Source organism: Leptodactylus fuscus, chromosome 4 (assembly GCF_031893055.1).
Source record: "Leptodactylus fuscus isolate aLepFus1 chromosome 4, aLepFus1.hap2, whole genome shotgun sequence".
Lineage (NCBI taxonomy): Eukaryota > Metazoa > Chordata > Amphibia > Anura > Leptodactylidae > Leptodactylus > Leptodactylus fuscus.
Window position 1 is genome coordinate 199468996 of NC_134268.1, and position 16482 is coordinate 199485477.

The window sequence follows — 16482 nt, forward strand, 5'->3', positions numbered from 1 at the left end:
ACCCTCAGACAGGGGGCATAGTGGATGGGGCAGAGCTAACACTTATCTCTAGGGTTCTTTTACCCTTGATCCTGTTTACAGATATGAGTGTAGATAATCAGTGAGAATAAAATAAAAAACACATAAAAATATGTTGAATTTCTAAAACCGTGCATAAGGAGATTATACTCGACACAAAAGAGGCAGATCACGCTGAGAGGCAATGTGCCAAGCAATTACAGTAGAGATATTTGCATATTACATCATATGCATAAAATAGAGGATGCAAAGGATATTTTAATTAAGATTTTTAATTTAGGTGTTCCCTGCTGTGGTGTTATTGCAGCAATATCTTAAGAATCTGTCAGTGTGAATAAAAGATCTGAGTTTGCGTCTGTATATTATTGATGATGTCTCTGAGATGTAACTTTGTTTTGCTGTTGTTGCGATCCGCTGGCTTGTTGTAAAGTTACATTGGTCCGAAGAATGTTACCATTGTCGATGGGTTAACCAAGCCAAAAAACCAAACCTTTAACTGAATCTGCTCACCAACCGTCTAAAGTTTATGGAGGTGTCCGATGCTCCTTTTGGCAGAAAGCAAGAAAAGGGTTGGGCATGTTGGATTTGAACATGTCTAATCGTTTTGTTCTTGGGGAGATAAATCACCACCAAGGTTGTCTTGCAATGGGTTCCTCTCCCCATACAGAGTTCAGCATTTGTATTGTGGTATGGCGAGAGATTGTTGTATCTCATGGGTATGGGCAACCTTGGTCTACGACAACGCCATTGATATTCAAGGTTGAATTGACATGATTTTTGTAGTCAGTTGGCTATTTCGTGTAGAAGGTGGGCTGCTTTGGAATGAGAACCAACTTCCCTCATCTTTCTCTTATAAGTCCTTTATAATATAAAAGCTCTTGAGCTCCTTTGCCATCAAGGGTGGTTTATCCACCAAGCAACCCAAACAATTGCATAGGACACCTGAGATTAGGGGTGCCCCCTTACCACATACTGGTTACAATAATGGGTCAGTATATTGTGCCAGTATTGAGGGGCCCTCAGGCTTAGCATGGAGCCTCAAAAACGCCAACTCCGCCCTTTTTTGCCATTAGGTGTACATCCTAACTAAGGTCTACATAGCTTTAGGATTCAGGATGTGTACCATATGACACTTGGATAAAGGTTCTCACCAGAAGCTTCCGGCAACGTAGACATGACCTTGCCACAATAGGATAGGTTCTTGCAAACACAACCCAAAAGTAAGAGTTCCTTATGGCTTATGGGGTTCCCATTGGGTGACACTTGGGATGGTTGGAACAGAACAGCAAAAAATCAACCTGATCTCCAGTTACTACAAAGATATAGAAATAAATCAGTCTGTACATAATTTAGGATCTGAAACCTACAGGGTTAAAGCACAGATATTCAAGAAATTTTACTTACCCATTTTCTAAAGAACGCTCCGACTCTCAAGGACACGACAATATATGTCTTTATTCCCTCTAATTTTTAGATCAAAGATGTTAAAGTTCAGAAGATTGATATATGTGCCTCACAGAAATTGGGTTTTCTTTCATTAGAGGATCAGGACAGTGTATTCATGGTCAAGGAACTTTCTATAAAACGTTATCCTCTCATACCATTATTTTATAGAAGTGAATAGCCGCATTCATTGGGGAATATCCTCTGACAACAGAGCAAAGCCTTTATGGGAGTAGGATGACACACAATACCACTATACGTGCCCGCAGTCTGCTAACTTGTCTTTTACGCCTCAAAAAATGTTGATGTTCCTTCCAAAACATCCAGCAGCTCGCCCCCTTGACATAGCTAATGGGTAAACTGTGTGACCTCTGAACTGCTACAGTTTCCAGTGGGAGGAAGGGGCACGTGACGAAAAACGTTACAGCTTCCTCAAGCTGGCTTTAAGAAATGTCTGTCTATACCAGGGGTCCTCAAACTTTTTAAACAGTGGGCCGGAGGCAGAGCAGGTCGCACAGACATCGGGAGCAGTGCAATCCAATAGGTAAAGTGAAGTGCGCTCCATGGCCTGGCCCGAGCTCCCCAGGAGCTTCATTATAAATGCACGCCTGCCGGCATTGTCGGCGGGGCCAGACAGAAGTGCTTGGCGGGCCGCATGTGGCCCTCGGGCTGCAGTTTGAGGAGCTCTGGTCTATACTATCTATCTATCTATCTATCTCCTATCTATCTATCTATCTCATATCTATCTATCATCTATCTATCTATCTATCTCATCTATCTATCTATCTATCTATCTATCTATCTATCTATCTATCTATCTATCTCATATCTATCTATCTATCTATCTATCTCATATCTATCTATCTAATATCTATCTATCTTTCTATCCATCTATCTAATACTATATCTATCTATCTAATATCTATCTCCTATCTATCTATCTATCTATCTATCTATCTCATATCTATCTCTATCTAGCTATCTATCATCTATGTATCTATCTATCTCATATCTATCTATCTATCTATCTCATATCTATCTATCTATCTATCTAATATCTATCTCTATCTAACTAGCTAGCTATCATCTATCTATCTATCTATCTATCTATCTCATATCTATCTATCTATCTATCTATCTCATATCTATCTATCTATCTATCTCATATCTATCTATCTAATATATATCTATCTTTCTATCCATCTATCTAATATCTATATCTATCTATCTAATATCTATCTCCTATCTATCTATCTATCTATCTATCTCATATCTATCTATCTATCTATCTATCTAATATCTATCTCTATCTAACTAGCTAGCTATCATCTATCTATCTATCTATCTATCTATCTATCTAATATCTATCTCCTATCTATCTATCTATCTATCTATTGTCTATCTAATACTTTCCAACTCTCCAGGAGCTCTCATCCAAAAAGGAGATGTGACTGGCATATGTCACAATACAAGTGTCGTTCTTTGCACAACGTTCTTACCTATGTCCTAAAGTTTGGCAATTATAACTATCATCTATCTATCTATCTATCTATCTATCTATCTATCTATCTATCTCTTTATCTATGTGCCTATGTTTATTTATCTCAAATCTATCTATTCATCTATCCATTCATCCATTTCAGAGTTATCTATCTATCTATCTATCTATCTATCTATCTATCTATCTATCCATCTATCCATTCAACCGTCTCTGCTCTATCTGTCTATCTACCTTTCTTTCCATCTATCCATTCATCCATCTCGGATCTATCTATCTATCTATCTATCTATCTATCTATCTATCTATCTATCTATCCATCTGACTATCTATCCATCTATCCATTCATCTGTTTAAGAGCTATCTGTCTATTTATCTCTCTTTACTTCTATCTCTTCATCTATCCCTTCAGAATAAAGTTTTCTCAATAGAGAAACCACTAAGGAGATGTAAAGAGCGGAAGAAAGGCAGACTTTCTATTAATAAGACTTCAGTCCATTGTGTATTGGGAAATAGAACAATAGAAAAGAAGGTCACCGGCGTCCCCTCTTCCTCACTACCTGGCTTGTGAGCGTATTTCCCGTGCGGCTTATAATATCTTAATGAAAGTGCATTTCACTACATTTTTACTCACCGACCATTAATAATAGGGAGGCATAAAAATTTAACACATGTGTCCAAGCTGCTCTACATCTAAAATGACAGCCGAACAAGTAGTTAGGGAGATGAGGAATCAGGACTGACGTTCCATCGTATATCTTCGCAAAGAGCTTGAATGCGCAATGAAACACTTGAGAAACCGCATCATAGCAAAACTGTAAACAGCATCCCGCTAAAATGAAGGTCATGAATAATGGATGGTCAATCAGCAGATCTTCCAAGCCTTTATACATATTCCTGCAGCAACGGTGCCGACTAAAAATGTCATCTGTCTTTGCCAAATAACATGGTATTCAGCAACAATTACTCACTCATAAAGTCCGGCTGTTGTGCATGGGGAACTATGGGATGTATCGGAGGCGAGCGGCGAGTGTTTCTTATTTATGAAATGATTCTTCACTGTCAGCATCCGCTGCTTTATCTCCATCCTCGGCCAACTTACTGCTGTACAATACGGCGGATATAGACAGAAAACAAATACCTTGCTGGCCAGGAGGGACAAATACATATGTGAAAAGAACAATATAACACCACCAAATCCACTATTTAAAGGCACTTTTGGTAAGCATGGAATATGGCGTGGTGTGAGAAGGTGACAGGCAAAGTGCTGGAGTCCCGCTATATCAGCCCCAGGTTTCTAACATATGTGAGGTCCAGGGCAGGTCTGGAGTAGGCATCAGCCCAGGTGTGGGTCCTGGGCTCAGAACTGGGCCATAAAAGGCTGAAAAGACTGCACTTCAGGGCAGATCCCGGGAGTGAGAGGAGGCGTCTGGGTCTGAACTGTTATGCTGAGTCTGGTGAGACTATATCATGCTTATTGGTTTGCTCATGTGGCTGTTAGTAAGCCACATGTATAGTTAGTTTATTATTACCGTTTAGTTAAAGGGGTATTCCCACGCCGCATACTCACCAGTCTTCACTGCTGTAAAATCTTCTTTCTTCCTGCTTTGTTGCGTCATTGGTGGGTTACATATGCAAAGCCAGCAGTGAGATGACGTCGCTTCTATGCCGCTGGCCCTGCGTGCATGCTCATAGATGGTGAGACCAGTCAGTTCTCCAGCCTTCACAATGCCAATACAGACCTGGCATCCCCTGTAATAGAGAGGCGGATGCCAGGGAGGGTTAGACGCCGGCACAGGTGCCTGCGACATCGCTACGCTCCTGCCCTGCATGAAGCCAGAAGCGGTAGGAGCGATGCTGCTATTCCGCTCCTCCACCCCCCACCCCCCCTCCGGAATAGCTGCATCGTTCCTACCGCTGCTGGCTTCATGCAGGGCAGGAGCGTAGCGATGTCGTAGGCAACTGTGCCGGCGTCTAACCCTCCCCGGCATCTGCCTCTCTATTACAGCGGATGCCGGGTCTGTATTGGCAGCCCCTTCCCTCAAAGTGTAAACTACCCCCCCCCCCTTCCAGGCTCGCTCACGTGCACTTAGCCCCTCCTCCCTCCCCCCTGAGAGCAGGCAGATACATCACTTGACTTTTGAGCAGATAAGTCAAGGGATGTGTCAGTGAAGAAATGAATAAAGTAAGATAGTGGACAAACAAAGCAGTTTTGCTGAAGCAGTGTATTTCGGAAAAGTCTTACATCCACATTAACAAGCAGTATAGATAAGATCCTTGTGATGGGATAAACCCTTTAAGAGCTCGGACGAGCAGGATTTTGTTTCTCATCATTTTGCCTGAAGTTAAGGCTATATTGTATTTTGCTCATTGTGTGCCTGAAGTGAAGGTTTATTTTTTTCCAGTTTTTTCTAAATAAATCTATTTCCTGCCTATTTTGTGTCCCTGTTTTTGACTGGTTGGGTCCGTACCACTGCTGCTACTGAGCTACCTCCCCACAGTGGTCATAATCTATTGAAATATTTTTTAAAAAAATCCCAACATACAATTTGCGAAATCTAATTTTGAAAAAAGTTTTGAAAGCTAATAAAGGGCTGCATTTTTGGAATTTTTTTGACCATTTTAAAAGGTCCTGTATGTGTTTTATTGGGTATGGTTATGGGGTGGTGGATATGGGTTGTAAAAATACATTGGTGGTGGGTGGCTTCTGATCACTTGCCTTGAAAGGTCTTACTAGGAGCTCACAACTCTCTCTGTAGTGGGTTAGACTTTGTGCATTGTATGTTTCGTGCATGGTATTCACCTTGTCCTATGCCTGAGATCCAGATCTTTAGCTCCTTGACATCCTGCTTACAATTTGGATTGATCGTTACAAATATATCATCTGTTAGATGGCACCAAGATAGTATCATGCCAAAAACAATGCAGCTATTAATGCTTTTAAGTAAAAATAAAACAGACCCTACTTGTATCATGCCATACAAAAATGGATATTAATACTTTTAAGACAGAAACCGAGGCCCTGCTTGAACTTTAGTGAATTGACCATCACAACATCCTATGGAAGAGACTTCCATAGTCCATAGTTCCATAGTTCCATAGTCTCTCTGCTCTTACCGTAAAGAATCTTTGTCTAAGATGATAGCAAAACCTTCTTACCCCTAGATATGATGACAGTAATCATAGTAGGATCTGGTAGCCTCTTATCTACAACCTAGTAGTGTCCTCACCAAATATTGACGGATTCAAATGAAAAATAGAGAAAGATGGGAGATTATATAGACACCAGTCCAATTACAAAAGTTATTTGGTCAAATATCGTTATCATATTGCAGCGGTTTTTTATTATTCTACATCTTTTTTGGATTTTTTTTATTATACTTTTACTCCAAACTCGATTCTAAGTAAAACAAGGCCTGGTTTGGAAATATATCTTAGTCCATCTGTTGCTTCGAAACATTTCTACCTTTGCTTTGAAATACCATGAATGGAATCTTCATTCCGCTAATAACTAATGTATACAGCCTTTCGTCAATGCTAAATAACCTGGTTACCATGACAATGGTAGATGAAACTAACGAGAGAACCTCGTATACTTTTTAAGCTAAACAGAACAAAGTGATAAACTATAAACAAACAGCTGCTTATAACATATGTGATCGGAGCTCGGCTCCACTTTCATCTCTGTACTATAAATACCGCTTCCTGAATACGCGGCTTCTCTTCTTTAGAAGTTTCTCAAAAACAACTTAATTTCGATGAATACTTTGGTGGGCATGAGAGCGGTGCCGGCTGGGTCGCCATGTGGTGCTTAAAGGGAGATTGGTAGTTGATATGGTAATGATTTGGAGCTCAAGGAATTTAAAGGAATGTATTCCGATTATAGCGAGGATGAAGATGGTTGTTATCAGCAGTATTATTACTTCTCATACTCTCTTTGTGCCCACAAGGACTTGTGATTTCGGGTTGGGGTAGATCAGACTTTGACCATACCCAGGGGTGAACTTACCTTTGTCGCCGCCCAAGGCAGACGACAGAAAGCCGCTCCCCCCCCTCCCAGGAGGAGGGGGCGGAACGAAGGGGGCGTGGCAGAGCGGCGTTAGCAGGCAGAGAGCAGGCAGGGAGAGGACCTGCTCTCTGCCTGAGCGTAAGGGGAGGCCGCAGCTTGTCCTGGACTGGCTTAGGTAAGCAAAAATGCCGCCCTCCCCTGGCATAGCGCCGCCTGAAGCGGTCGCTTTCGGTTGACTCATGGGAGGTGCGGCGCTGACCATGCCCCATATCAGTACCAGCTCAACTCAAGTAGCCAATGTTTATATCGTGGAGTCGCCAAATGTGGCCATATACCCAAAGGAGTCACTTAATTTACTGGGCCCCAATGCAAACTATGGCACTTAACATGTGCCATCTATAATACTTGTGTCTGTAGAGAGGCCACTAGGCCCCTAGAGGCTTGGGGGCCCGGTATCTACATCTGCACCCCCTATAACTTTGCCTCTGCATATATCTTCAATAGATTTTTAAACGGCGGCTATTTCTTTCCCAAATATATGCAAGTGGGAAAGGAGGGGAAAAGAAAGTAGCTGTAGCTAGACACATTTTGTGACCTCTGTAAGGCCCGGTTCACGTTGCATTTGGTATTCCACTTGGGGACTCTCCAAGCAGCACTTTTCTCTCTGCATGTTTCATGCGGAAACCGAGCAGAAACCACACGGACCCCGTTATAGTCTATGGGGTCCGTGTGGTTTCTTAGCTAACTGCTTTTAATGCATTCGGTCCACAGGCGGACTCCCCAAACAGAATACCAAATGCAGATGTGAACCAGGCCTAAGAACACAGGTTGTATGCGGAAATGCAGCTGCAGTCCCACCATACACTAACATACATCTTGATAGACTATACTATTAAAAATTACCTATGTATCTGAGGACTGGCCATACAATTTACATAGCAGCAAGCTTTTTGCCATCAGGGCAAAATCTGGACACTCTCATACATTAGATGGTCAGAAGTAGAGATGAGCGAACACTGTTTGGATCAACCGTTCCGAACAGCACACTCCCATAGAAATAAATGGAAGCATGGGGGCCACACGGTGGCTCAGTGGTTAGCACTGCAGCCTTGCAGCACTGGAGTCCTAGTGTTCAAATCCCGCCATGGGCAAAAAAACCATCTGCAAGGAGTTTGTATGTTCTCCCCGTGTTTGCATCGATTTCCATCCCATATTCCAAAAAAAGACATACTGATAGGGAAAAATGTACATTGTGAGCTCTATGTGGGGCTCACAATCTACATTTAAAAAAAAATAAATAAATAAAAAAAAAGAAATAAATGGAAGCACCTGGCACGTACACTTTGCCAACGGCCGGTCGCCGTGCCAGGTGCTTCCATTCATTTCTATGGGAGCGTGCTGTTCGGAACGGCTGATCCGAACAGTGTTCGCTCATCTCTAGTCAGAAGACCAAACTCAACAGGTTCGGCCAACTTTAACCCGATGTGTATGATTTACACAATCTGTATGTGTGTATCTTATGGATATGATCCAGCGCAACAACCAACACGGACCACTCTCCCATTCCATGGCACATTATCTCTTGGCACAAACCAGTCTGGCATTACTGGATTGCCAATTCTGTTTATTAATCCCAGTCCTGCCCTAAAGCCCAGCTCCTGGCTTATACGTCCTTCTTACAAATCCAACCCTATTAACAAGTCATTCTGAAAATTGTACGAGCGTTAGGAACACAAAGCCACAATGTAGCCGTACACACATGTGAAAGACATCTGGCTCGGTACAGTACGAAGCATTTCATACGATGCTATAATTAATTTTAAAGAAAACCTGCTAAAAATTTCTCAACTATTTAAGAGATGTTTTGAAGCTGTGCCGTGAAATACAGTAAAACCTGGCGAGGGGGAATAAGTCACCGTTGTGCACCGCTGCTTGTTGCCAGCATCTACGCTTTAGTATATAAAATAAATATTTTATGAAGCTTTTTAGCCTCGGGTGAAAAATAATTCCATTAATCATCCATTTTAACAACAGGTTTTGTTTTATAAACAGTCACTGAAACAGTGATGTAAGCGAATGAAATATTTACGCCTATTTGGATAGATCGCCAAACTTGGATCTTTGGGGTTTTTCCAATAGTTAAAGGAAAGTTGTATTTTTACATTTATTTGCTGCCTTCACCGGTTTACTAGTTGGTGCATTAGCTTTTGAAGGTTTCTACGACTAGGGATCATGGATGACGGCCAAATATGTCGCAGAGACAAAGCGCCGTTGAGATAAATGTCTTCAGAACATTGGTATTCCGGATAATGCTACTTTTATTTAGTGGGACAGGCAGAAATACAGTCAAGACATACTGCAGTAAATTTTTGGATCTTGGAAGTCAGGTGTAGGACAAGTGCTCTTGGTGTCCCCATTCCCTCCGCAGTCTCAGGATACAGTAGTTGTTGGATAGACAGTGGTTCAATGAGGACTTGTCACCGGGCGTAAAAAACCCAATGAAATACATCATCCGATCAGCGCTGTCACCAGTGGCATAACAAGTGTCTTGTGGGCCCGGGTGCAAACTTTCGTCCGGAGCCCCAGTGCAAACACAGACATCAGTCACGAGAAGGAAGAGCGCTGGAGAGGAGGTGAGTATAACTATTTATTATTTTAAGTCACCTCCCCCGGGCTAGTATGTATAGCGGTCGAGGAACCAGGCTTTGCCCAACCACTGTCATAGTTGACTATCTCCAGCTGGCCGCGGGCCCCGTACCTTGCCAGGCCCAATCACGGTCACACTCCCTGCAACCAAGATCGTTACACCCCTGGCTGTCACCCTGAGCATTTTGGTGTTTTGTTTATCCAAATCTGTTCAGCTATTCCAAAGATATAAGCCCTGTTAGCGATGATACAGATTAGGTTATACTAGCAAAGTAGGTGGTAATACTGCGTGACATACAACGCACAGAGACCCCGACCCCAGAGAAATCAAAGTGTTACCGACCACTTGGGTAGTATCCTAACTTATATACTAACACTAAAAGGCTTATATCTTTAGAATTGCTAAATGGATTCAGATAAGCAAACTAAAAATTCTCAGGGTGACAGCGCCGATCAGATGATGTATGGGATTGGGCTGGAATCTACATAAGCCAAGACAATTTACATGAATAAATTTCATTGCCACCTCAGGTACTTACCGACTGTACCTGTCTCACCACAGTTAAACATTAGCTTGGTTTTAGTAGCCACATCAGTCAATGGACTCATAGGCTTATTCCCCTATCAGTTCATTAGCCTGTCCTAGTATGTTGCCCGTATACCTTCAATAGATATTGGCTATTCCTCCCGACTCCTCCAGATATAGGCTTGACTAAGTGGTCATCTATATTCCAGAGGACACAGTTGGTGGCTTCTGTAAGATCGAAAGGATCATGCATGTCAAATTCAACATGCCTGATCTTCCTTTCCCCAAATGGTTTCCAGTGGCCCCCATACATATAAGATAGTTGCCTATTCCCGGTGATATTGATGGGTTTGGCTGACTTTGTGTTTATGTGTATGACAATAAAACTTATAATATAGTTATTGATTCTCCAAAAAAAAATCTAATAAATGTCATCGGATCATCTGCCTTTATTTATAACCCAATCATAAGCCTGCGTGAGACAGCAGTCCTAGAGCACCCAGACCCGCTCCCCTCCCCCGCTTTAATCTATTGCTAACCAAGCATTGATTGTTGGTTTTCACTGATCTATAGACATGAACTTTTCGCTTTGTATCTGACAGAGAATTACATTATTGCAATGTCAGAGTAAATAAAATAGGCTCCTCTGGTGATCTGTCTATTCTGTGCATACAAGTTTAAGGTAAAAAGTGCACAGGGCTGCTTTATGGAGCCACCATCATTTTTCAGCTGGATGTGCTCTGGGCTAAGATAAATTGGCACTTTAATGAAACACTAAAAGCAGCGGCTGCAATCAGCTGAGAAGTGTAATGCCGAGATTGCTGCGCGCTATACATGCACATACTTCAGCCTGTGATAGGTGCATGAGTAATGGGAAATTATGGGTTTGCTCGCTATCGTGGAGACCCTAGAAAAATTAACATACTGAGCGCTAGTGCCGAACATCCTTCTTCATTTCTTACTTTTTAATGAACATTACAAATAAAAATATTACAGCTCATCACAAAGAACGATAGCCTTTGTATTCTCTATTGTATTTATTTTTATTGCTCTTTTGTCCAGGACTACTATGATGAGCTGGGATTTAATATTCACATATGTCTTGTCCTTATGGATGATATATGTGGAGTTAACCATTCATAGACAGCAAACTTATAACATAGGGCCCCTAGAGTATAATAATCGGAGACCCAGGGGAGGCTACAAACATATAAAACACTGTTACTTACCTCTTCCTGGCTCTGGCGCACTCCCCGCTGATGTTGGCCATCTTAAATGATGGAAGAGACATCACTTGGGCTGGGACTTGCATTGCAACGCATATGGGATGTCACACAAATAGGCCCGAAGCCTTTGGGAGCCCAGGAGAGGTAAGTAACAGTGTTGTTTAAGTTCCCTCACCCCTCTTAGCCCTTCGATCACTATACTCTGGGGTCTGAATAATGATAGTGTTTGTGGGGTCATTTACCGATCCTGGCTCGCGGCCATGCGCAGGAGCCAGGATTGGTAAGTAAATAGGCTCCGTTACCTGCTGGAGTTATCTGGAGTTGCTGGTACCACAAAATCCAACAGCTTCGGACAACATTAATATGATATGTATGACTGGTTCTACCTGAATAGTTGTATCTATCAAGTTTTTTAAATCTGAAGATAAGTCCTCCATCCACTAGGGGCAGTGTCTAATGTAGTTCTTAGCTGAACTATATAATGGCGGCTTCCAATTCTAGTGTAATTCTCATTCACTTACATAGAAACATCTATTTGACAAATGTAGGAGAAAAAAAATCGATTTTCCTGCCTTCATTCTCTGGTCACATTTGATCTCCCTATCGGTAGCTTGCAGGTAATATAAAGTCATCATCTTTATTTTATTGGCCCTATAAAAAAATAAAACCTAAAAAATAAACAGCTGCTTCAGAAATTCTTCCAGGGGGTCGTCTTTGTTCTAACATTCCTTTCGGTAGTTAAGAACGTCTTAAAACTGTCTGTTTTGATCAAAAGCGAAGAAACACACCTGAAAATTTTTGACTTTTTTTACCGTGTTCCTCAAGGAAGGGAAAAAAAACAGATGCAAAAACAAACTAATCGCCAACAACGGCTGAGAAATTTGGAGCCAATCGGATCTCGACGTTTCACATCTGTTTTTCGTAAGACTATTTTTTTGCCTGTGGTATTTAAAGGTTTGGAAAAACCTCTGTTTTTGTCCAAGAGGGAATCCTGGGGGAAGAAAATGTTAATGAAATCCATAACGTTCCGAGATTTTATGATTGCAATTTGCAGACGTTCACTGAGAAGCGAGTGCTGATTTCTGTACTGGAAGCCATAATTGTCCTTTTCTACAGAGATCATAAGTCCTCGCATTGAGAATCGGCGGTTATGTTGACACAGAAATCATTACAATGTAATAGCTCTCATATCTTGTTCTAAGAGCCCGTGGGTAAAACCTGTACTTTGCTACACGTCTGGTGGAGAGCAGGTACTGTGCTGGACCGGAAAGTTTCCAACAAAGGGATTAACCTCAATTTGTATAAATGTGAAGTAGTCATGAGCACTCAACTTATCATCAACCACGCATGGTTTACTACTTTAGAACATGGATGTCATGCCAAGTGTAGAAAGGTAGAAAGGTATTCTGGTTCAACGTATAAAATGTTAGAAAAACGATTTAAAAAATTCACAGAAGGAGTGGGAAAAATGTTGTAAAGTAAGAACACTCTAAAAAATAGGATTTTTGTCAATTAACAAAATGGAGAAAAGAATTGTAAATCTCGTGAATATTTGGCACAACCATATCTTGCCTTCCGTCAATTCTTCTCGGAACACTTGTAGGTCATTTTTGAAGGAAGAACTTCTTGGAGAACTAAGCACAGATCTTCTGCTCCAATCTACAGTCCTATGAAAAAGTTTGGGCACCCCTCTTAATCTTAATCATTTTTAGTTCTAAATATTTTGGTGTTTGCAGCAGCCATTTCATTTTGATATATCTAATAACTGATGGACACAGTAATATTTCAGGATTGAAATGAGGTTTATTGTACTAACAGAAAATGTGCAATATGCATTAAACCAAAATTTGACCGGTGCAAAAGTATGGGCACCTCAACAGAAAAGTGACATTAATATTTAGTAGATCCTCCTTTTGCAAAGATAACAGCCTCTAGTCGCTTCCTGTAGCTTTTAATCAGTTCCTGGATCCTGGATGAAGGGATTTTGGACAAACAATTCAAGTTCAGTTAAGTTAGATGGTCGCCGAGCATGGACAGCCCGCTTCAAATCATCCCACAGATGTTCAATGATATTCAGGTCTGGGGACTGAGATGGCCATTCCAGAACATTGTAATTGTTCCTCTGCATGAATGCCTGAGTCGATTTGGAGCGGTGTTTGGACATTGTATTGCTGAAATCTCCATCCCCGGCGTAACTTCAACTTTGTCACTGATTCTTGAACATTATTCTCAAGAATCTGCTGATACTGAGTGGAATCCATGCGACCCTCAACTTTAACAAGATTTCCGGTGCCGGCATTGGCCACACAGCCCCAAAGCATGATGGAACCTCCACCAAATTTTACAGTGGGTAGCATGTGTTTTTCTTGGAATGCTGTTTCTTTTTGGACGCCATGCATAACGCCTTTTTTTTATAACCAAACAACTCAATTTTTGTTTCCAAAATGAAGCTGCCTTATCCAAATGTGCTTTTTCATACCTCAGGCAACTCTATTTGTGGCGTACGTGCAGAAACGGCTTCTTTCTCATCACTCTCCCATACAGCTTCTATTTGTGCAAAGTGCGCTGTATAGTTGACCGATGCACAGTGACACCATCTGCAGCAAGATGATGCTGCATCTCTTTGGAGGTGGTCTGTGGATTGTCCTTAACTCTTCTCACCATTCTTCTTCCCTGCCTTTCTGATATTTTTCTTGGCCTGCCACTTCTGGGCTTAACAAGAACTGTCCCTGTGGTCTTCCATTCCTTACTATGTTCCTCACAGTGGAAACTGACAGGTTAAATCTCTGAGACAACTTTTTGTATCCTTCCCCTGAACAACTATGTTGAACAATCTTTGTTTTCAGATCATTTGAGAGTTGTTTTGAGTAGCCCATGATGCCACTCTTCAGAGGAGATTCAAATAGTAGAACAACTTGCAATTGGCCACCTTAAATACCTTTTCTCAAGATTGGATACTCCTGGCTATGAAGTTCAAAGCTCAGTGAGCTTACAAAACCAATTTTGTGCTTCAGTAAGTCAGTAAAAAGTAGTTAGGAGTATTCAAATCAATAAAATGATAAGGATGCCCATACTTTTGCACTGGTCAAATTTTGGTTTAATGCATATTGCACATTTTCTGTTAGTACAATAAACCTCATTTCAATCCCGAAATATTACTGTGTCCATCAGTTATTAGATATATCAAACTGAAATGGCTGTTGCAAACACCAAAATTTTTAGAACTAAAAATGATTAAGATTAATAGGGGTGCCCAAACTTTTTCATAGGACTGTATCTGTCTCTTCATGTCATCCCAGACAGACTGGATGATGTTGAGATCAGGGCTCTGCGGGGGCCGTATCATCAACTCCCGGACTCCGCCTCCAAAGAGCAAAGGTCACACCGAAAATTGATGGGATTTAGATTTCTCTTTTCTTCCTTCACTTCATTTTGTTAATTGACAAAAATAAACTATTAACCCTTCTATTTCTGAAAGCATTCTTAGTTGCCAGTGTAGCACCACTTTGACAAAAATGTGACTTACTAAATTTAACATTGTTTTGGGTTTTGATCAGTGCCCCGTAGACATTACTTTGTAGGTGGATACACAGAAAACATGGGGCTACATAGCAAAGTTCCAAATGGCCTTTTATTAAGACATTGGGTTGTTCTACCTTGAAGAGAAGGGGCTATTGTTTGGTTGTCCCCTTATGTCTCTTTTAATTACTCTAGTGCCAGTTCCCAACCCTCTTGTCTGTTAAAAAAGTGGGGAGTCCTACACAATCATTTAGCAAATGGAACTGGACCATCCATTGCTGAGCATCTTCTTTCCAAGGCCCCCATAGTAACCAAATAATCTACAGGGTGTGTGATCTAAAATCTGGGGTGTCCTACACCATCCAATGGCAATTGGAACAGGACCATCCATTGCTGAGCCTCTTTTTTCCAAGACCCCATTAGTAACCAAATAGTCTACATGGTGTGTGATCTAAAATCTGATGTCAAGAGCCATAGACGTGGTCTTCAGTGGTCCTCTGGCATGCTATCCTATTATAGGGCCTCAGCCAATTCCTTATCCCGCAGTCTAAACAACACTTTAGAAACTCTTACTTGATATAAAGTGAATTTTATATTAAAACATGGCTTTGTTGAAAATTCCCTAAAATTCTAAGTACACGCTGAACTCCCTTACATACCATGTGCCTTCAGAAAAGAACGTTTGGCTTGGCTTCTATCCCTTCTTCTTCACATTAAAGATAAACCTTGAAAGATGAGTGGTATTTTCCTAGATCTGGAAGGAAGCGTGTTTTAGCCTTGATAAATTGGACACTATCTTGTTTTTGTCTTGAACTACGCGGGTGACGTTATTGTATGAGATAGAGCGCTACTAATGAGAGAAAACAACTGCCGCTCAACTCCCGACACTCAATAGTCGGAGATAAAGTCAACTGGAAAGTAACATATACATAACATGGGGGGAAAAAGTTAAATTTTTTCAAAAACTTGCAAAACGATCAGTTTTCATTTGGTCCTTTTAATTCTAGATAGAACAATATTCTATTTCCGTTTTCCTTTGCGCAATATTTTTCTGCAGTGTGTTTTCTGCTTCTGTGAGCAGATTGTCTGCTGTAAAAGTCGTCCCTCTTAGGACAAATTAAATTAAGTGAAAAATAATCCAGTTGGAATAAGTTTTGCGAGGCATTTTTAATAAAGTGGCAGAGATACCATGTTTTTTCCATCTGGCAATTAAATTGTAATTAAGTTTAAGGCCGGCGTTATATGGCTCGTATTAAACCGGCTTTAAAGATTCGGGATTGTAAATTGGTTGTCAGTGGTTTCATTTCTATTAGAAACAGGTGAATACTGGATAAACTAAAGGAATGAAAACTCTGTGTGTAGCCTACAATCCATGGATTATGCATGGAACCATAAAGCCTTGTTTTAGAAAAATAAGGACTTCCACCAATGGTGCCCCTAGAGCACCATATTCTACTCTACAGTCATTGGCAATACCATGGAGCATGCCCCATTGTTTGCAAATAGTCCCAGAATCCATGTACTTTCAGGAACAGATGAACATCCAGCATGGGAGAGTGGTGGATATGGATGCCATACTAATCGTTCCAACACATAC

General features: G+C 41.1%; 1 protein-coding gene across 1 annotated transcript in view; it reads left to right on the forward strand.

The window, feature by feature from the left end:
• The window catches only part of NRP1 (neuropilin 1), a 153436-nt gene that overhangs the window by 83672 nt on the left and 53282 nt on the right, over positions 1-16482 (forward strand). The gene's annotated exons all lie outside the window — the stretch shown is intronic.